We start from the raw sequence: 23926 nt of genomic DNA, 5'->3' as shown, positions 1-23926 counted from the left end.
CTCGGGCAGTATTCTTCAATCATTACCTCCCTCAGAGCTTCCCAGCCCATGGCATTTGCCACTACTAGAGATAGTGACTTGACATGGCTATTCCACCATGTCAGAGCTTTTGCCTCGAAGGTGCAAGCAGCGAACTTGACCTTGCTCCCTTCTGGACAGGAGCAGATTTCGAAAACCGATTCAGTTTTCTCGAACCATTGCGAGAGGGCAATGACTCCGCCAGTCCCTTTAAAGGAAAGTGGCTTGCAGTTGGTGAAGTCCTTGTAGGAGCACTCTCTCAAGCGCACAGGGATTTCACCATGAGTAGATTGAACAGGTGTTCCTCCTCCAGTGGAACCGGAAGAATGATATTGAGCCATGGTTGTTGCCACAGCCGCAGCTACTAGAGCATTTAGTGTTGTCGTATCAATCTGAGGAGTAGGTGGTGGTGTTGGAGTTATCGGAGGATTGCTTCTTGTTGATCGGCGCGGAGGCATCATTCAACTAAAAGTTTACAAAGATGACAAAACGGGTAAAGAATGGAGAAATTGATGAGAGTGACTCATGGACTAACTTTCCGTAGCCCAACAACACAGTTGAATAGTATGATTGAATGTAGATCTAGCACTAGCAGATGATAGTATATGGATATTAAATTTCCATGAGATTAGATATCTGTCAAATATACTGGTATTACAGATGTAATAAGTCCGGGAAAAGTGACCTAGAAGTACGTCTTACATCAAACCAAGATGGGAAAATTTTGACAGAACTAGGACCAAATCATGACTTAACAGATCTAAGGCCCTTACAAAGATAGGAAATTAAACCAGAGTTTTTACATAAACTAAGTTATATCCAAAAGAGAAGGTTGAGTAGGCTCTATCTATGACGAGAGCTACTAGAGTGAGTCCTTGATTCTGACAGACGGCACTCCATGTCTCTCATACGCCTTTCTGTCATTGCCTGACGAGCTCGAAGTTCCCTGACTTCATCTCGGGTTTCAGTAAGTTCTCTTTGTAGGGTTGCATTATGGACCTGAGTCCTTTCATGTGCAGACTCTAGCTGACGAATGTGGACTGTGTTAACGCCGGAGTTGGCGTCAATCTCCACTACTCGGTCGATAGCTGCTCGACCTTGCTCGGTGTTCCGAGCAATCCTACGGACCATGATGGGCAGGACTTGGTCAGCTGAACCTCCCTCGTTTAGGTTGTAAAAGCTTCGGTCCCCATTGTAGGGCTTGGGTTGACCCTATTCCTGACTCTATCTGTTCAAGTTTGTGGCCCACAAGGGTGTGAGTCCTTGAAATGCTGGACGAGGGTTTGGGTTTGTAGCTACTGGGGGTAGGTTGTTGACTTCTGGCTCTGCGTCAGAACCATCAGAAAAGCCTTCAGCTTGGTGATCATCCAAAAGGATTGGGTGATCATCTTCTGGTTCTTCTCCCATCCATCATGCATTGCCGTTGTTGGGATAGTACGGATCTCCGGGAAGATGGAATTCAGCTATGATATCTACGCGAGAAAAGGGGTATAAGATATAACTAAATAGACGCACTAATTAGATAATTATAAGATGACCTTTATCAGTTACTTCAATACTTGTTTAGTGCATACCAGTTATATGTACTTATAACGGGATAGACCTTCGAATAAGTGACCCTAACTCTAAGCCCACAACCAAACAAGGAACAGGGAGTAAAGCAAAGGTCACAGATTCTAAGTCTATGACATCCTAGATACATATAGCCTTAGCGTATCCACTTAGCAATTATTGACCTACTGATAAAGACCTTTTCAGTTTGCACATAAGTAAATTATAGTAACACAAAATACTCCTATAGTATTTTAAGTTTATGTTATGTTCTAATGTTTTCATTGTAGTATTGTTGGTAAGTTTTTAGACTTGTTGCAACCTCACAACCATCCTTAGGCACATGCTAGTCACCCCTCGGATAATATAGTTGATCAGGCTATATCTTCCCAGGGTTGACCATATGTCTCTAAGTCTAATTGTGTTGCCCAACAATCGTAATACTTTTATTATGTCCTAGTGACACTGATTTTAGTATGAATGCAGGTATGTATACTTGGTTAAATATTTTATTATTTAAAAGTATAAACTCTTGGTCAGAGTATTTTAATCCCGTTGTGTTTATAGTTTGTATATCTTTTATGGGTTGATATACTCGATTCACTATAAACAATGCTCTGATACCAATCTGTCACACCCCAAAACCGGAACGGCGGAAACGTTCGGGGGTGGAGGACGTCATGTACAGTATCACAACAATGCATAGTAGTAAACAAGCAACAACATCATCCATTGCATTAACAATATAATTTCATACAAGTGTGTTCTGTAAAGTTTATAAGACACCAAAAATGTAAATCAAAATATAAGATGAGTCTTGAACGAGCTCCATCTTCTCAAAAGCCTGGCATCGGTACCTGTCTACTGATGACCTGAGAATACAAGTTATTTTGAAAGAGTTGATCAGCTTTAAAGCTGGTGAGTTCATAAGTATGTTAGTGTCATTGTTTGTATAAAAGTGTTTGTATGTACTTGATGTATAAGTTTGTAATTGTTTGTAAATGTTTGTAAATGTGTGTATCTCCTAGAAAATCCTATATTTTCTACTAAATGTAGCCTTCTACCAAGGCATCAAATGTAATGTGTGTTTGTTTCTTGTAAAAATGTGTATTCTCCCAAGTATGACTATCATTAACCAAAAATATAGTTTTTACATTACCGTTCATTGTGTGAAGATCACAAAGTGAATGCAATGGGGAAATAATAAAGTATTGTAGTGTTGTATTAAGTAACTACTGCTGTACTAATTACCTTAAACCAATTTGTTATTTAAAGTAACATGTGATATGCCTGTACCATATTACCGACTAAAAACACGGCGATGAAAGACGTCGGAAGAAATGACATTTGGCACCCGTAGACTTGCAAGTCCCACTATAGCTAGCAACAAGGTGTAGGATAGTCAATCCAGTATAGATCTATACACAAATTCAACGCTCTCCAATTAAGGAGAGTCTGGATACAAAACGAGCCATGACAGGTGATGCCCTGCCCCGTTACGTGGCTCGCATAACTGTTGTAATGTACTTGTATATGTATTGTGTGTACTATTGTAATGAATGTACTAGCTGTATTGTATGTTCTCTCTCTGTCTAGTATGTATGTATGTTCTCTCTGTATGTTATTGTATGTTTCTCATCATAGTAATCTCTATCTGTATGTTATTGACTCATGTATGAACTGACTCATTGTATGTTTCATTGCTCTAGAAATAGTATTAGTAACTTCCTAAACTATACCTATTATAGTTTACTAGTAATGTTGTTTGTATGAATGAACATGTTTGTATACCTTTGCTACCCAAAGGTATTGAACTGAATGAAGGAACTTTTATATCTATACACATATACATAATATATAACTAGGATCCAAACGACCTTCGGACAAACAACAGATACCCTAAGTCCACAACCAAACAAGGAACAGGAAGTAAGGTGAGCTATCAGTCCTAAGTCCTCTCAATCCTACTTATATAACTATATCTATATAGATACACATTTGACAAAGTAGAAGTTCAAAAGAGTTTAATAAAAGTATTTAACATGTAAAAGAGTTTGCAAAACAGTTTGAAGTAGTTTGATTGATAACATAGTTTGAAAGTAATAAATCCACTTGTTTGGTAGTTATTAATCACATGTGATTGATATAATAACTATAATAGTTCGAATTGTATTCCCCCCATAAAAGCATTTAAAATCATTTAAAAGGTTGATTAAGGGGTATGAACTCACCTGAAGTGAGTGATGCGAATGTAAGATCGGAAAAAGGATGCTAAGTGTCAAGTGAAGACTTGAGCACACACGGATCCTATTTAGCATATAAAGACACATATATGAATACAATTAGTGTTTACTCAACTAATCAGGTAAAGAATAACACCTTAAGGACTAAGAAATCCATATATGGTAGTGTTATAATCACTTAGGATTGCATAAGAGGGTTGTATAGCCACTTAAGGGAGTTTTCGGTCCAAGTGGTATGTTTCTTGGAGTTTTCGGTGCTTTTGGTTTTCGGTCTATATGGTTTTCGGTCCATATGGTTTTCGGTCCAAATGGTTTTGACCGAAAACCCATGGTCTTTGATGCATAAGGTGATTTCCAAGGGCTTTCAACAATCAATGAAGTGTTCTAGACTCAATACTAAGTATTCGGAAAGGCTTAAAGTCATTTTGCACCCTTCATAAGGGTTTTCAGTCTAAGGAGATGCACTAGACCGAAAACACCTTTTGTTCTTGGATAATGACGATTTCAAGGCCCTAAATCAAGAGTTTCAACTAGATAACAAGTATAGGGAAGTAATACTTACGATTTAGAGGCTAATAGAGTTGATTTTGGACCAAAACAATAGTGTGTGTTCTTGGTGTTCTTGGTGTTCTTGAAGATCAAACACAAAAGATGAAGTTAATGGATGAAATCGAAGGGTTGTACTAGATAAAGCTTTGTAACAACAAATCAAATGGAAAGAATTCTTACAATTTTGAAGATCAAAGTGAAGAACTCGATGATACTTGAGAGAGAATGGATGTTTCTAGCTTTGAAAAGGAAAGAATGATCCAAATGATCATGAAATATATATGTAGGATGGGGTTTTCGGTCACCTTGACCGAAAACTCCTTTCTAAGGAGGTTTTCGGTTTGCTTCATGACTAGAACTTCAACCAATTCATCCTAACACTGATTCCTTTGATGTACTAAGTTTAGAATACTCCAATAGACTCCAAATAGGGCTAAAAGTTAACAAACAAGACTAACTATGATAAATTTGAATCTTTATACAAGCTAGAAATTTTGGATTGTCACATGTGAGGGCTAGCCGATTTTGAGCATAAGAACTTTTCTCTCAAGTTATTCCAAGTTGTTGGTGGTGTTGTGTGAACCATTTGAGGTGTCACACTTGGGGCACTAGGCTCTTAAGCTCCATGGAATCAAGCTACAAAAAAGAGGTATGTTATCCTAACTAGTATCTTGTATTGTCTATGTCAAATTGCATGCTAGTTATAGGTTAATGCCTTGGAAACCATTTGCATGTATAATTAGTGAAACATAGATCCAAGGTATATAGGGTTGTATGTGCACCATAGGATTGTTTTTTGTTATACTTGATGCAAATTGCTGAAAAAAATCGATTTTCTGGCTATCTAGATAGTGGACTCGCCGAGACCACTGCCAGACTCGTCGAGTAGCATGCATTTTGCCTTGGACTCGCCGAGTCCACTGATGGACTCGCAGATTCCATGTACAAATCTGACCAACTCGCCGAGTTAGTTCATGTACTCGACGAGTTGGTGCTCCAGAGTGCAGTTTTTCGACTTTTAAGGTTGGAATTGGACTAGAATCATTACACCAAGCTGTTTTTGAACTTATAAACCTGTTTTTGATGTGGTAATGATCATTCTAATCCAATTCAAAACATAATTGTCAATAGATTCATGTTTTGTATTAGTTTAATGGTTAGACTAATTACATGAAAAATGTTTGATTTGAATTGTCTTGTTCATATGAGTTTAATCTAGATCATAGTTTTTCTTGACATGTTTGTTTGTCTATTAGATGATCTAAATGGACTTTAATGGATTCCATAACTTGTCCTCAAGTTATGGAAAACCAAAATTTTTTATTTAAAAGAGTTATTAAAGGCATAGGTTATAGAAACTTGAAGAGTCTTTTCCCATAAATGGTTTTATGAACTCCATAACTTGTCCTCAAGTTATGGAATGTCAAAAGTCTTTTCTTAAAACCCATATTAAACTCATATGTTATGAAATTGAAATTTTTTTGAATTGTTTAAAACTTGCCCTCAAGTTTTGGAATAAGGTTACTGCCTATAAAATGGCAGTTTAATGGGGGTATAAGGTTACTGCCTATAAAATGGCAGTTTAATGGGTGTCCACTCTCACCCACCGCTTCCTTGACTGGTGGAGGGTCGTTAGCCGAACGGGTTTGACAGGACATTAATTCTCCCTTCATTAAAAGTATAATGATAAATACTAAGTAACTAAACACTTATAAATTCCCAATCTTAGTTACTTAGGAAAATGTGAATTTGGTGCTAACCCATGAAATTACACTTTGTACCTTACCAAGTCGTTGGTGGAGCATGTGTGGGTAACCGGCACACTAACATGGACTAGTAAGAGTGGCAAATGGTGACTTGATGTTTATCATAGATCGGTGGAGCGTGTGTGGGTAACCGACACATCGATTAGGTGATAAATATTAAGGGTACCAAGTCAATTTGCATGGTTATTCACACCTTGTTTGTGATCCTCGGCATCCCAAGCACAAACTTGAGAGGGAACAATCGAGATTTAAACATGCCATTGAAAAGTTCAATGAATCTCAAAATATCTAGGAGTTTCAAACCAATTAATACCTAATACCTATTTCTTTTTTTCATGGTGGAAATTGGTGAATCGTCATTCGCCTACCTTCAAATATTTTATAGCTTGGATTACGGCATCCCTCTTCCAAGTTATAAAATATTGTGTTGGGTCCTAGCCTTAATATTTCATATTGGGTGTTATATTAAGGACTTAAATCAACTAAACTTGAATTTCTCCGATTGTAGATGTCTGGTTCAGACAACTATGATCTTCCCAAATCTCTTGGAACAATCTTTCCTAATGAAGATGATGTCCCGCGATTGGATCATGGAAATCATACTTCTCTTCCTCCACCTCCTCCAATAATTCTCCCTAACCCACAAGTTTAAAGACTTGAATAGTTCAAGGTCACTCAAGCCCTATTGGCAAGTCTATGTGCACTCACATCTTGGAGATGAAGTCACATAGAGACAGGTTGGGAGAGTTGGGTGTCAAAGTCTTGAGAAATTTGGTTGTTGACTAGGTTCTTCAATCACTTCCTAAGTCACATAGTGAGTTCCTTTAGGACTACTATGTGACGGACCATGACATGACACTTAATGATCTTACCTATTTGCTTGATGCTGCTGAATCAACAATGATTTAGGGCACTGGTAAAGCAAATTTGATTGGAAGATATACTTCCCAAACTTTCATGGACATTGACAATGGAAACATTAGAAGTCCAGGAAAGCTTTCTCTTCCCAATGGAAAGAGATCAGCCATGGTCAAGTCATTTGACCAAATGGTAAAGAGAAAGGCTAAGTTTGAGATAGTCCCGTGTACCATTCCCAAAGAGTGCATATGTTTCTATTACCAAAGGAAGGGGCATTGGTTGTGAAGCTTCCCTATTTACCTGAAAGATCATAAGGATGGTAAAGTCAAAAAGGTTTGACTCTACTTCGGGTAAAGTCCACTATGTAACTCTATTAAGTTCCTATTTTGAGAATCTTATTACATGATGTGACTAGGTCGCATTTTGATGTTTTAAGAATCAAAGAAAATGAGGAAGCTTAAAGGAAGAACATGTTGATTCTGATCGCGAAGATGGATTTCGATCGCATGGTTCGGTGATCAGAATTTTGAGTTGTTGCTTAAGAGTTGTGATAGATTGCCTAGGAATAAATAACAACATTGTTTTCAAATGCATTTGCATTGTAAGGATAAGCTTTTTCCTCAAGTTTTAAAATAAAAGAAAAAAAAGTTTTAATTTTATTTATTTTAAATATCCTTACAATGGCATTTGTGAAAAATTGTTGATTATATGATTCCATTGATAGCAATATTGGAAAATGGATTTGATTCTTTCGTTTGTGGTAGTGTCATAATTTACCAAATAAGGAAAGATTATCATCACCCAAGTTTCAGTTGGATAGAAACTTGGAATCATGCAACTTGTATTGTATGATGAATGAGAATTTTCATCTTTGGGAAATTAAGACTAATTCCTTGATCACATGTATATGTGAGTCAAGTGAAGGACTTGGAGATCAGGTACACTTGGTTGTACGCTGATTAGGTCCACCACAAAGAATGATAAGGCTATTCGTCATGATTTACTAAAGTTTAGTAAATATGGTTATGCTTACAAGTTTATGTGTAATTCTGAAATATTGGAAAAGTTTCAATGTAAGGCAGAACGAATAAGAAGAATCAAATTAATCAGAAAGATAAAAGTTTCTCCAATCTGAAAAGATGGGAGAGTACTTGAGTATCTTGTTTTATGATTATCTTAGTGATTATGAAACCATATCACAATTGATTCTCTAAGGACATCTTAGTGAATTTGTTTGACTAAGAGGAGGAATCGTGAATTGTTGATTTGGTTAAATCAAAAAGATAAATCATACTTCGTTGCAAAATTGAGTCTTAGAGTAATACTCCAAGATTGTAACTTGAGTGACATAATCTTAAGAAGGTTTAAAACACTTATCAAATGTAGAGTAAAATGTTTTCTACTCTTGGACATTTGAAATTGGTGAGTTGTGATGTTTTAGATAAAACAAAGACCAACTAAGACCAATTGTGTGAAGTGTTTGTCTTGATAAGAATCCGCACTAACTCTTGAATATTTGCTTTGTCAAGGAATGGTTCTTGACAAGAGAATCTTATATGTCAAGAGGTCAGTGGGAGTCTTAAAGATCTTGAAAAGTTTCAAGAACTAATCAAGGTTATTGTTTATCACTAACACACGACTTGAGGTTTGTAACCTATCGTGTTGACATATTCTTATTTATGTGCCCATTATAGTTAAAGTTGACTATGCATGTGAGTTCTATGAGTTCTCAGTTGTTTGCATAACTACTTGGAAGCAATGGTAGGCCCTTGTGCTACCAGGTGGCAAGAAGTTAAGATTAAACTAGTTCAGTCCATATAGTTTGGATTTGTCATTAATCTTGTCTTGTGATTATGAATATGACAAATTTACATGGATAGGAACACATACACCATAAAATCTAAGTGTCATAAGGTTTCTCTCCGATTAATGAAAATGATGGTGAGGAAACGCTTTCACTAAGTAGATTTTAAATAGATAGCAATTGTGATATTTGCATTCTCAAAGTCGTTAGTGGAGCGTGTGTGGTTAACCGGCACACTAACATGGACTTGTGAGAATGGAAAAAGGTCTAAACATTATAATTACGGCATCCCTTTTCATAATTGTTTAGACACACATGTGAGCTATCTAAGGAAAGGTGTATGATTTTGGATACATGTCAAAGCTAGTGGGAGCATAAGTGTTATGCTAATAATTATCATGTTAGTGGGAGCATGATTATTATTATGTTAAGTTTTGCAAGTTAGCAATGTTAATTATAGAAAACAAAGTTTTAAATTTGCAAAGATGCAGGGTTTGAAAAGTTGTTTTGCTATAATTAAGGGAGAGGAAATTATACTTCATTTCAATTCTAAAAGCTTAGATTGAGTTTTTTAATCATCTTTAGTCAAGGATATATATATGAATTTTATGTTGGAATGGTTCAACATAAGGAAATTCTATATATATTGCGTTCTCAAAAATTCGATTATGATTACGGCATCCCTTTTCATAATATGAATTATGAGAACATGGCAAATAGAAATAGAAATATTATAGCAAAAGACTGGTCTAGTATCATGTATTTATGTGAGACATTATGAATCGTGTCCCATATGCTTCAGATATAGGATCGATTACATGTGTTGTAATATTCATCTGTTCTAAATTTTTCCAAATGCCTAGGGCATTAAGAGGGAAAAAGTACTAGAACTGGATATGACTAAAATGATTAAGCAATTGTCGAGGACAATCTGAGGTTCACCAAAGATTGGTTGCTCATGGACAATTGGAAGTATAGTGTTAATTTTGGAAGGACCATATTGACATATTCTGAAAAGAGGCAACTATTGTTCAGAAGTGATAGTCAAAATGGAAATGTGGAAATGTTTCCATAAGTGAAAGTTATTCATTAAAACTGTGTAAGATTAGAAAACTTAATGCATGAAGCATGTTCAAAGGAATGTACTTTGAATGTGAGACTTCGTTTCCATGGAATTGCTCTCCAGTGGAATACTTTGTAATGTCTATTGCCAAGTCTTTGTGACTTTTGTGCATAGTTATTACAAGAGGATCAATGCATATAAGTTTAGAACCTAACAGATTTCAGTAAATGACAAAGAATCTTGTATTCTTACATTTGCGGTAAGGATTTGGGATTGTGAAATGAGCATCATTGGAATCATGTTCAATTGGTCTATTTCATAAAGTAAGGATCATAGACAAACACAGTGTGCATACTCGGAGTATGGCATAACTATTGTTTGGACAAACATAGTGTGCATACTTGGAGCATGGCATGACTATTGTTTCAGTTCAAGTATTAAGTTGATTATTTGAAACATTATACAATGAATAATGAGTAATCAATATGGTGTTTAAATAAAAGGTGTTTTATTTACTCTCAAAGGTGCTTGGGGCCATATAGGATTACTATTATTCTTGTGTATCACTTTGCATGTTATGAATTCCCGAATAACTAGGTTATTCAAACTCTCCACAGTCAATCATACTTTGGAAGTAGGTATGAATCAAGACTGTCATGAATTAGGCTTGTTGCGACAACCCAAAACTTTTTCCGTTTCCATTAGTTAATTTTCGTTAATAAAATTTGGATTTTATTGAGTCCCTTTGAATTCCTTTGGTTTGGAAAGTTATTTAGTTATATAATCGAACTTTATATATGAGTTAGGACCAAAACCAAGCGAAATTTTGAGTTTTCCCTCGAACAAAACAACAATTCACGGCTTGACTGGAGTTCACGGCCGTAAACCCATTTACGACCGTAAACTCGTTTGCGGTCAGTGCCAGGTGGACCTCACCACCGACCATGAAAACCCCCTATAAATACGTGTCCCTACCCTTCATTAAGACTTTTCTGGCCGAAAACTCTCTCCTTCTCTCTTTAAACTCTTGACCGTAAACACCAAAAACACCTCATTTCTATCGAAAAATCATCAGGAAACACTTTTGGAGGTTGTTTAGGAGCATCTAAAACAAGTTTTCATCGAATCCAGCACCCTTGTTCTTGAGTTTACGGCCGTACACGCTTCAAACCTTCAAAGGCCGTAAACCCTTCAAGAGGCTGTTCACGTCCGTAAACAGATCACGACCGTAAACAGTTCACGGCCGTAAACCCCCTTCACGCCCGCAAACCATCCCTAAGCGGTGAATTAGACTGAAAACTCATTTTCCTCGATTCAATCAAGTCTCGGTAACATTCCTTAACCAAAATCAAATGTTTTCTAACACTTTATCTAATGAAATCGCTAATTTAGATACGTATATGTATTTAATTGTTGTTAGGATTCCGTTAAATGTCACATACAACAACTCAAGGGTCTTCATTCCAGTTCGTTGATTTGACGCTTGTACACAACTAACTGTGAGTTCATACCCCTACACTTTTATGATTTTTAATGTTTTCAGGAGGGGAATACAAGCCAAACACAAATAATTTTTGTGAACCAAAACAAAAGGATTTCAACAAGTTTAAAACTTATGCAATTGATACAGTCAAACTATTTCCACGTCTTATAAAATATTTAGATATTTTATTCCTTTTGTAATATGTTGATCATAAGGGACACTTTCAACTTGGAAACATAATTGCATAGTTTTCAGATACAATTTACAAACTAAGTACATAACATTTCAAGCAAACTATAATGGGTATAGTTTGGAGAATTCAAGACACAGCTTTTACCGATTCAGACTACATACATGGGTAATTATATAAACTATGACAGATTTAGTTTATGATATACATTACTACAAGAAACAACATTTAATAATTATTTAAGTATAATTATTAGCTTATATAGTATACATACTGATTACAATACCGTAGATCAATATAGAACTACACGCAAACTAGTTATTACAGGATTGTGAGACTCTACTTCAAAACTGTACCCTTTTGTGTACTGAACTAAATCCTATCAAAGTATAACCAGAGTCTCCTGGAGGGAGAGCGTGAGATTTGTGAATAGATCTATTCGGGACTGACAATCCCACACCTGAACTGCTAGCTACAGTTAGGGAGGCATGCCTGGGGTGACAAATGTTATTTATTCGACACTTGAAGAACGTCGTAAAGGTCGCTAGGTCATATCAAGCATGGTTATACGACTCACAATAGTATAAATTAACCTTTATTTGGGGGATTTCATTCTTCATTAGTTTTATTTTAATTAATAGAACTATTATACATTACACTGGAGGATTCCAGTGATATAATACTCGGTTTATTTTAAGTAATAAAATTACTATACATACTGGTAGTAGCCAGGGTTTTCAAACAGAACATACTATACATACTGGTGGTAGCCAGGGTTTTCAAATAGAACATACTATACATATTGGTGGTAGCCAGGGTTTTCAAACAGAACATTCTATACGAAGGTTTTCATACAGAATTCATCATACAATACATCTAGTAGTAACCAAGCATACAAACTAATATGTTTCATATACTACAACATGATACAGTAACAAACAATCATAGTTACTTCTATAATTTCTTAGTTTATGCATCGAGGTTATGTATAAAGAATATTCGAGAGACTATGGAATGTGTGGTTTCTGCCTCATTCCCTGTTCCTTGTTTGGTTGTGGGCTTAAGGCAGATCCACATAGTCAACTGTCGGTTCGATATTGGTTTATACTTGGCCGGTATGAACTAAGTGATCATAGAAAGAACTGGTATTATCATGCTCTTACTAAAGAAAATATTGGATTTTCTTGGAAACGTACGAACATTTTTACAGATTCATTAACAGATTTTTCATTACAAAAACATTGCTTATGAACTCACCAGCTTTATGCTGATACTCTTTCAAAACTGTTTGTATTCTCAGGAAATCAGTAGACAGGTACCTCCTGGAGTTTTTAGAAGACGGAGCGTATAGAGTCACGTCTTTTTCTTTTGAGTATACTTTTGATGTATAAAAACAAGAATCAAACAGATGTAAACATCTTTTCATATATGTATTCAGTGTAATGGCTGTGTTTACTATAATTACTATGATGCAATTGTTGTGATACTACACATGACGTCATCCACCCCCGAACGTTTCCGCCGTTCCGGTTTGGGGGTGTGACAGATTGGTATCAGAGCTCATGTTTATAGTAAACTAAGTATACCGAACCATACATGGTATACAACTATAAACACTAAGGGGCCGAAGTGCTCTGAACTAAAAGTATACTTTTAAAATATAAGTATTTTATAAGAAGTATACAAGTATACATACGTACCAGAAACAGTATCATAAGTAGAACAAAACAAAAGTATTTGGACGTTGGGCACTGCGGCTAAACCTTGATAGTTATGTAATCATGTATGGGATCAATATAGCCTGATCAACTATATTTATTTGAGACATGACCAACATGTTTCTGGGAGTAATCATGGTGTTGCAGCAAGCCTAAAACTTGCCAAGCTATATACATCAAGATATCGATAGAACAGAGCATACAACTTAAAATACTATAGGAGTATTTTAGCTAGAGCCGAATACAGTGTAGAGATTCATTCCAAGTGTTGCTACTTATTTCTTCCTAGCGATAGTTTACTTGCATTGGTAACCTTTCTCTGTTTATCGCTTAGTAGAACACTTTATTTATCAGGCTGAGATATATCTTGTTTCATATCTCTTGATTTAAAGATCTAGGGGACTTACATCCTCTCCTTCCTGATTATTTTTAGAAAAAGATTCCTCCCAGAAAGAGACCCAACAGGAAGAACAACGACCCTCCGACACCACCACCTCCTCAGTTCGATCCTGCATTGTTCCAGGCAGCAGTTACGACCGTTGTGGCTGCTGCAATGTCGCAGATAAACTCGGGTGGCTCGGGTGGATCAGGAGGTGGACCAGATCCCCAAAATCTTGGTGGAGGCCAGGGACACCAGAAGGAGTGTTCCTACAAATATTTTATGAATGCAAAGCCTAAATCCTTCGACGGCAATGGGGGATTCATTGCCTTAACCCGATGGTTCGAGAAGATCGAATCCATTTTTGAGATTTGCACTTGTTCTGAGGCAAACAAGGTGAAGTTTGCCGTCTGCACCTTCACCAACAGAGCACTGACCTGGTGGAACGGTCGAGTCAAATCCCTAACTTTGCCGGTAGCGAATGCGATGGGTTGGGAAAACTTAAAGGAGCTTATGCTTGCTGAGTACTGCCCAAGGGGCGAGATGCAGAAGTTGGAGCATGAGCTCTGGAACCTGAAGATGAAGGGTTCCGACATTTCTGCTTACACAGCTAGATTCTGCGATCTGGCACTTCTATGTCCGGGAATAGTCACCCCGGAAAGCAAGAAGATTGAAAGGTAAATTTGGGGATTGACGCCCCCAACTCAAGGGAATGTCTTGGCTGCTAAGCCTTCTACATTTGGCAGTGTCAAGTGCCTGGCGCAGACTCTGATAGATCACGGGGTTGTTCTTGATGAAGTGACAGCCACTCCCGAACCACCAAAGACGAGTGGTGGGAGGAAGAAGATTTGGAACAAGCGAAAGGAGCAGTCTTCGCAAGAGCCCTCCAAGAAACAACAAGTAGTGGCAGTTCATGCTGCTACCACTCCTGCCGCTGTTCCTACAGCTCAAGCACCTGCCAGCAGATATGTTGGTACTCTTCCAGGGTACGACAAGTGCAACTTTCATAATCATGGACCCTGCCATGATTTTCAATGTAACAATTGTGGCAAGAAGGGGCATACAGCCCGATTTTGCAAGACACCAGTCCAACCAACCAATCAAGCTTTTGGAACGGGCGCCGGCCAAGCCTGTTATGGTTGTGGGGAGGTTGGCCACTTCAAGAGAAATTGCCCCAAGGCAACAACAGCTGTCAACGCAGGGAGAGTGCTAGTTATGGGCCATGAGGAAGCAGTTGCTGATCCCACCGTTGTTACGGGTACGTTCCTCATCGACAACTCTTATGCATGCATTCTTTTCGATTCTGGTGCAGAGAGAAGTTGTGTTAGTCATACATTCAAAAATCTACTCAAACATAAATCTCAACCTTTAACCAAAACATTTACCGTCGAGATGGCTAACGGAACGAAAGAGAGCACTAACGACATATTCATAGGCTGTACCCTTACCCTAAACGACCACTCCTTTCCCATCGATCTTATGCCAGTTTCCATAAAAAACTTCGACGTCATCGTCGGCATCGATTGGTTGAGCTCCAATCGTGATGATATCCTTTGCTATGAAAAATCCATGCGTCTTAATCTTCCCTCTGGCGAAGCCCTCACTATTTATGGTGATAAACTCAGTTCGAACCTTCGTATCATTTCATGCATCAAAGCCCAGAAATATCTGTGAAAGGAGTGCCATGCATTCCTAGCCCATATCATTGATGTCAAGCAAAAAGTTAAAGACCTCGAGAGCATTCCCGAAGTCTGCAACTTTCCGGTTGTCTTTCCCGAAGATCTTCCCGGAATCCCTCCCGAGCGCCAAGTTGAGTTTCGTATCGACTTAATTCCCGGAGCTACTCCTGTAGCTAAATCCCCATACCGTCTAGCGCCGGCAGAAATGCAAGAGTTATCCAGCCAGCTCAATGAGGTGCTCAGCAAGGGATTCATTAGACCAAGTTCCTCACCCTAGGGAGCCCCGATCTTGTTCGTGAAAAAGAAGGATGGATCCTTTCGGATGTGCATAGACTACCGTGAACTGAACAAGCTTACCGTCAAGAACCGTTATCCCCTACCCAGAATCGACGACCTCTTCGATCAACTTCAGGAAGCCAGTTACTTCTCGAAAATAGACCTAAGATCAGGGTACCATCAATTACGAGTCCACGAAAATGATGTTCCCAAGACAGCTTTTCGTACTCGGTATGGTCACTATGATTTTGTAGTGATGCCCTTTGGTCTAACCAATGCACCCGTTGTATTCATGGATCTGATGAATCGGGTGTGCCGCCCTTTCCTGGAAAAGTTCGTGATAGTGTTCATTGATGATATACTTGTCTATTCCCGAAGCGAGGAAGATCATAGACAGCACTTGAGGCTAGTGCTAGAAACTCTAAGGGCGGAGAAGCTGTATGCGAAATTCTCTAAGTGCGAATTCTGGATCCGAAAGGTAGCTTTCCTTGGTCACGTGATTAGCGAGAAAGACATACATGTGGGTCCTTCCAAAATCATAGCGATTTAGAATTGTTCAGCATTAAAGACACCCACAGAAATCCGTCAATTCTTGGGTCTCGCTGGCTATTATCGCAGATTTATTCAGAATTTCTCCAGGATTGCTAAGCCTTTAACCACCCGACTCAGAAAGGTGTACCCTTTTGTTGGGGAGAAAAGCAAGACACTGCGTTTCAGACATTGAAGCAGGCCCTATGCAGCGCACCTATCTTGTCTCTGCCTGAAGGGACGGAGGACTTCGTTGTCTACTGTGATGCATCCAATCAGGGCCTAGGCTGTGTGCTCATGCAGCGAGGAAAGGTTATTGCCTATGCCTCAAGACAGCTGAAAACACACAAAGTCAATTACACAACTCACGATCTAGAGTTGGGAGCAGTAGTCTTTGCGTTAAAAATTTGGAGACATTATCTCTACAGAACCAAGTGTATTGTCTTCACCGACCATAAGAGCCTACATCATATCTTCGATCAAAAAGAGTTGAACATGAGGCAACGACGATGGGTAGAGCTACTAAGTGATTATGAGTGCGAAATACGCTATCATCCCGGCAAGGCCAATGTGTTAGTAGATTCCCTCAGCCGGAAAGAGTATTCAGGTCGTAGAGTGAAGGCACTGACAATGACCATCCATTCCCATTTATCCGCTCAAATCAGAGAGGCTCAGTTGGAAGCCTTAAAACCAGAAAACATGTCGGATGAAGCTTTGAGGGGAATGGAAAAGAACCTGGAGATCAAAGGTGATGGAGTCTACTATTTCATGAACCGGATCTGGACCCTGAAGTACGGCGGTTACAGGGAAGTTGTCATGAACGAAGCTCACAAGACTAGATACTTCGTTCACCCAGGTTCAGATAAGTGTATCTGGATCTCAAACAACTTTATTGGTGGCCGAACATGAAGGCAAAGATTGCTACCTTCGTGGGCAAGTGTCTGACTTGCGCCAAGGTGAAGGTGGAATATCAAAAGCCCTCAGGTCTACTTCAGCAGCCCAAAATACCTGAGTGGAAATGGGAAAGGATTACGATGGATTTCATCACTAAGTTGCCCAAGTCTTCGAGTGGGCACGATGCCATCTGGGTAATTGTCGATTGATTGACTAAATCTGCCCACTTCCTGCCAATCAAAGAAAACTTCAAAATGGAGAGACTGACATGAATCTACATTCGAGAGATAGTCCGCCTTCATGGTGTGCCTGTATCCATTATCTCCGATCGAGATAGCAGGTTTACCTCGAAACTTTTTCCCTTACCGTTAGTTAATTTTCGTTAATAAAATTTGGATTTTATTGAGTCTCGTCGAATTCCTTTGATTTGGAAAGTTATTTAGTTATATAATCGAACTTTATATATGAGTTAGGACCAAAACCACGTGAAATTTCAAGTTTTCCCTCGAACAAAACAACAATTCACGGCCTGACTGGAGTTCACGGCCGTAAACCCATTTACGACCGTAAACTCGTTTGCGGTTAGTGTCAGGTGGACCCCACCACCGACCATGAAAACCCCCTATAAATACGTGTCCCTACCCTTCATTTAGACTTTTCTGGCCGAAAACTCTCTCCTTCTCTCTCTAAACTCTTGACCGTAAACACCAAAAACACCTCATTTCTATCGAAAAATCATCAGGAAACACTTTTGGAGGTTGTTTAGGAGCATCTAAAACACGTTTTCTTCGAATCCAGCACCCTTGTTCTTGAGTTTACGGCCGTACACGCTTCAAACCTTCTAAGGCTGTAAACCCTTCAAGAGGCTGTTCACAGTCGTAAACAGTTCACGGCTGTAAACCCCCTTCACGGCTGCAACCGTCCCTAAGCGGTGAATTAGACTGAAAACTCATTTTCCTCGATTCAATCAAGTCTCGGTAACATTCCTTAACCAAAAGCAAGTGTTTTCTAACACTTTATCTAACGAAATCGCTAATTAGATACATATATGTATTTAATTGTTGTTAGGATTCCGTTAAGTGTCACATACAACAACTCAAGGGTCTTCATTCCAATTCGTTGTTTTGACGCTTGTACACAACTAACTGTGAGTTCATACCCCTACACTTTTATGATTTTTTATGTTTTCAGGAGAGGAATACAAGCCAAACACAAATAATTTTTGTGAACCAAAACAAAAGGATTTCAACAAGTTTAAAACTTATGCAATTGATACAGTCAAACTATTTCCATGTCTTATAAAATATTTAGATATTTTATCCCTTTTGTAATATGTTGAGCATAAGGGACACTTTCATCTTGGAAACATAATTGCATAGTTTTCAGATACAAGTTACAAACTAAGTACATAACATTTCAAGCAAACTATAATGGGTATAGTTTGGGGAATTCAATTCACAGCTTTTACCGATTCAGACTACATACATGGGTAATTATATAAACTATGACAGATTTAGTTTATGATATACATTACTACAAGAGAACAACATTTAATAATTATTTAAGTATAACTATTACCTTATACAGTATACACATGGATTACAATACCGTAGATCAATACAGAACTACACGCAAACTAGTTATTACAGGATTGTGAGACTCTACTTCAAAACTGTACCCTTCGGTGTATTGAACTAAATCCTATCATAGTATAACCAGAGTCTCCTGGAGGCAGAGCGTGAGATTTGTGAATAGATCTATTCAGGACTAACAATCCCACACCTGAACTGCTAGCTACAGTTACGCAGATATGCCTGGGGTGACAAATGTTATTTATCTGAAACTTGAAGAACGTCGTAAAGGTCGCTAGGTCATATCAAGAACATACTATACATACTGGTGGTAGCCAGGGTTTTCAAACAGAACATACTATACATACTGGTGGTAGTCAGGGTTTTCAAATAGAACATACTATACATACTGGTGGTAGCCAGGGTTTTCAAACAGAACATTATATACGAAGGTTTTCATACAGAGTTCATCATACAATACATCTAGTAGTAACCAAGCATACAAACTAATATGTTTCATATACTACAACATGATACAGTAACAAACAATCATAGTTAATTCTATAATTTCTTAGTTTATGCATCGAGGTTATGTATAAAGAATATTCGATAGACTGTGGAATGTGTGGTTTCCGCCTCATTCCCTGTTCCTTGTTTGGTTGTGGGCTTAGGGCAGATCCACATAGTCAACTGTCGGTTCGATATTGGTTTATACTTGGCCGGTATGAACTAAGTGATCATAGAAAGAACTGGTATTATCATGCTCTTACTAAAGAAAATATTGGATTTTCTTGGAAACGTACGAACATTTTTACAGATACATTAACAGGTTTTTCATTACAAAAACATTGCTTATGAACTCACCAGCTTTATGCTGATACTCTTTAAAAACTATTTGTATTCTCAGGAAATCAGTAGATAGGTACCTCCTGGAGTTTTGAGAAGACAGAGCGTATAGAGTCACGTCTTTTTCTTTTGATTATACTTTTGATGTATAAAAACAAGAATCAAACAGATGTAAACATCTTTTCATATATGTATTCAGTGTAAAGGTTGTTGTAATGCCCGTGTTTCTAGGCTAGGCATTAATATTGACGTGATAGTCTAGGTTGACCTTTGTAACTCATTTAGAAGAAATGAAAAGGAATTATGTGAATATTATGTGTTTATGTGTTTTATGCTTAATTATTAGGGTTTAATTTATTAAGACTAAAAATGAGCGTCGAAAATAAATATTAGATAAAGCCGATATTTATTAAGAAAGTTGTAGTGGTCGTGACAAGGATTACGGATATATAAAGAATGCCGAAATTCGAATTATAACGAAGAAGTTATGACCTGTCGAAGTTTCGCGACAAAACCGGCACGGTGCCGAATGTCATAAAAAGTGAGTTTTTGATAAACTACTTTTTAGCCTTAGTGATCTAAACGAAAGTCGTAGTGCTCGTTAAACCGAGAGTATGTATAAAAAGAACGCCCAAATCTGACTTCGTATGAGGAAGTTATGATTTTTCGAAGTTTCAGCTTAGCAATAGACAGCTAAAAACTCGAATTTTAGATCGAGTGATTTTTAGCCGACACGACCTAAACAAGAATCGAAGGTCTCGTCAATAGTAGCACAACGGTAAAAAGACAGACGAAAACGGACGTCGGATGAAGAAGTTATGAATTTTTAACTGATTTCCTGTCCCGGTCTGTTAAAAAATAATAATATAAAAATTAAATCAAAATTAGCCGACGAAGTCTAAACGAACGTTGTAGAGCGTAATTTTACCTACGCGTGCATATAAAGAATGTCAAAAACGGAGCTCGTATGCGAAAGTTATGCTTTTTAGAAGTTTTGGCGCGAAAATCGAGAAATATTGTCAAAACCGAGAAATCTCGCATATGTGGACTTCGGCCATGTGTCCTCGCCACGCATCCGACGCGTGTCCAAAATTCTGCTGAGTCATCCAAACCAGAGAAGCCATCCGAAGTGGTCCAGTAGAAATGCGACGCGTGCCCCTTTCCTCTTGCATCCGAGCTTCGCAGGGTGCCACGGACCCCCCCCCCCCCCCCGTCGGACCCGGACTTCGGTCCAATCAGGAGCTGTCAGCGAGGCCCTCGCATGCGCAACCCACGTGCGAGCTAGGTGCTGCCCCCTTCTGATCTACTGCCGCATGTCTCCTTCTCAGCCGTTGATCCTCGGTCTCGCAGCCTATAAATAGGAGGGTGCGAACCCTCCCGGCTAGAATTTAAGAATTGGCAATTTTGGCCCCTTTTTTAATATTTTGGCTATTTTCACCTCCCCGAAAGCCCCCGATATCGATTATAACCCCCGGAATACGCCATGAAGTGCCCGAGAAGCCCGAAAAATATATCTTTTCGGTTTCGAAGCCCGACCCTCGCAGAGCCCGGTTTCTGAATAAAACTCTCGGTTTTATTAGAAACGAACGTTTTGGGAAACGAATTGCTGCCCGATTTTCATTAAATCAAGTGAGTGTATAGTCACTTTCATCTTACACATAGATATGAAGTATTTTATATAAAATACGTGCTATGTGTATATATGTTGTTTATTTATTTGAAATGGATGTTGAATGGATGTTTTATACATGTTTAAAATAATTTAAAATGTATATATATTTTATCTTCAAATATGTTGGGTAAAACATGGGTAGATAAAGGATGAGGGATAAAAGTACAGTATAGATGTATGTTGGTAGCTATGAATTTAGTACAGTATAGATGTATGTTGGTAGCTATGGATTTAGTACGTTGCCAGCTATGGACTTAGTGCCTGTTGTATAAACCTTGGCGACGATGTGACTTCGTGCCTATTTGAAATAAATTGATGAAGGAAAAGCATTGTTGTCACCCCGTGTTTGTTTGACATAACTTGCTGAGGAAAGCAATGTTGTCACCACATTGGTTGTCTTATTTGACATAAATTGCTGAGGAAAGCAATGTTGTCACCTTATTGGTTGTTTTATGTTAGGTTGTCTTGTTTGACATAAATTGTTGAGGGAAAGCAATGTTGTCACCCTGATGGTTGTCTTGTTTGACATAAATTGTTGAGGAAAACAATGTTGTCACCCCATTGGTTGTCTTATTTGACATAAATTGCTGAGAAAAGCAGTGTTGTCACCCCGATGGTTGCCTTGTTTGACATAAATTGCTGAGGAACCTCCGAAGCAATGTTGTCCCCCCCCCCCCTAATGAAAATCCTTAGGCTAGGTCCCTTGTGATAGTTGTTTTAGGGACGTAAAGTGAGGATAATGGGAATGGGTTATTAGGCTTATTTTTGGTTGATGAAATTAATAAAATTATTGTTGATTGATAAACTTAATAAGTTTATTATTTATTGTGGGTTGAAAACCCTATATGCTCACCAGGCTTCCAAGCCTGACCCACTCAACTTTTTATATTATAGGTAGTGGACCCCGAGCATAGTCGGTTGATGATGAGTGATTTATGGATTATAGGCCAGTAGTTGTAAATAACTGTTGTAAGGCTTATAATGTCTTGTTTATGCTTTTGATCTGTATCAGAACATGACATCCCGAGGTTTTGATATAAAAGGAAATTATATATTTCTTAAAGAAAGGTTTTGATAAACTTTTATCATGTTTTGTTTTGGGAACAAATTCCGCAACATCTTTTAAAAGGGTTTACTCTGATTTTATTTTAAAAAGCATAAACGAAATCGGTCTTTTTTGGCCGTGAAATTGGGGATGTCACAGTTGGTATCAGAGCATTAGTTTAAGCGAACTAAGAAATTGTAGGATTTCTAGACTTAAACTTAGAATGCTAAGTGATGATTGTGAGATGAGTGTCTACCATATTTAAGACACGAGCACTAGTTTATTTTAGGAAAGATGCCTAAAATGCTTTTATGTGCTAAATGCTATATGTTTGCCATATATGCCATTATTTGTTCGGATCTATGGTCTGTTGTCGACCGGATCTGGAAACCTTATGTGTGTAGGATTCTAAGCGTATGATTACGAGATTAGAACTAACATGTAAACGTTTCGGAGTGATAAGGGAATTGAAATATCTATCAAGGATAAAGACCTAAATTCGCCTTATTCGGTATATAGATTATAATGGCAAGAACTAGAAGTGGAGCGGGAAATACAAACAGAAACCAACAACCTCAACCTCAAGTGGTAGAACAGGTGCCTATAGTAGGAGCTGCACCCGAACCCATCACCATGGCTGGAGTACGAGCTGTGATTCAGACCATGATGGCTGAACAGAGGGAGGAATTGAGGCAAATGTTGCTGAACAACAGGGATGAACCTTCAGTTCCTGTTGAACAACGTGAATTGAATGACGATCGATCTGAAGAAGGAAACAACAATAGATCTGTTGGTCAAACTGATCCGCTTGTGGTTGGGAGAAATCACCACGAAGATAGAGTGGAGAGAAATGGGTGCAAGTATAAAGACTTTATGACTTGCAAGCCATCGACCTTCACTGGAAAAGAAGATCCTGTCGGAGTAATGGATTGGATCTCGGAAATGGAATTGGCTTTCATGACTTGTGGTTGCCAAGGCAAGTTACAAACCACATTTGTAGTACGTCAGTTCAGGGGTAGTGCTGCTTGTTGGTGGAATACTCTAGGGAAAACCCTAAACCCTAATGAGCCACTGAAACTGACTTGGGCAGAGTTCTTGGTGCACATCAAGCGCAAGTACTGCTCGGCCCAAAATGTTCTTGAGTTAGAAAACCAATTCCTGACGTTGAAGAAGGGAAGTAGGACCATTGATAAATATACCAATAACTTCACAGACAAAATGGAGTTTGCTTTGCGTATTGTCCCAGATGAGTTGACGAAAATAGACAGGTATGCAAAGGGACTTCCATGGGAGTATGCAGTGCCAGTGCGTCAAGCACTTACTTTGGAGGCGGCTATCTGGGCTGCCAAGTCTGTAGAAGATATGATTAAGGGAAGAGCCGCCAACAAGATCGAAGTTGGCGAGAAAAGAAAGTTTGAAGGGACTTCAGGGTCCAACGAGAAAAGAAAAATCTCAAAGTCTGGAGGAGGAGGAGGTGAAACGAAATGGTGCGAGAAGTTCAAAAAGAAGCACTTCGGGAAATGTAGCGAAGAGGTGACCTGCTACAAGTGTGGGAAGACTGGGCATTATGCCAACGAGTGTCCGTCCAACAAGAGGATGTGCTATAGATGTAACGAGGAAGGGCACATTTCGAAAGACTGCCCAAAGAAGAATGAGGCAGCAAGGCCCAATGTTCCACCAAAACCAAAACCAAAGGCATTCCAAATGATCCTTAATGAAGCAGATGAAAATACAAGGGATCAGGAGTAAGGACCTTATATTCCCAAAACTAAGACATAAAGTAGTAATGCAGT

This window comes from Lactuca virosa, chromosome 5 (assembly GCF_052849685.1).
Source record: "Lactuca virosa cultivar CGN04683 chromosome 5, Lactuca_virosa_CGN04683_v6, whole genome shotgun sequence".
NCBI lineage: Eukaryota > Viridiplantae > Streptophyta > Magnoliopsida > Asterales > Asteraceae > Lactuca > Lactuca virosa.
The sequence above is the reverse complement of the archived record's forward strand: the minus strand, read 5'-3'. Positions refer to the sequence as shown.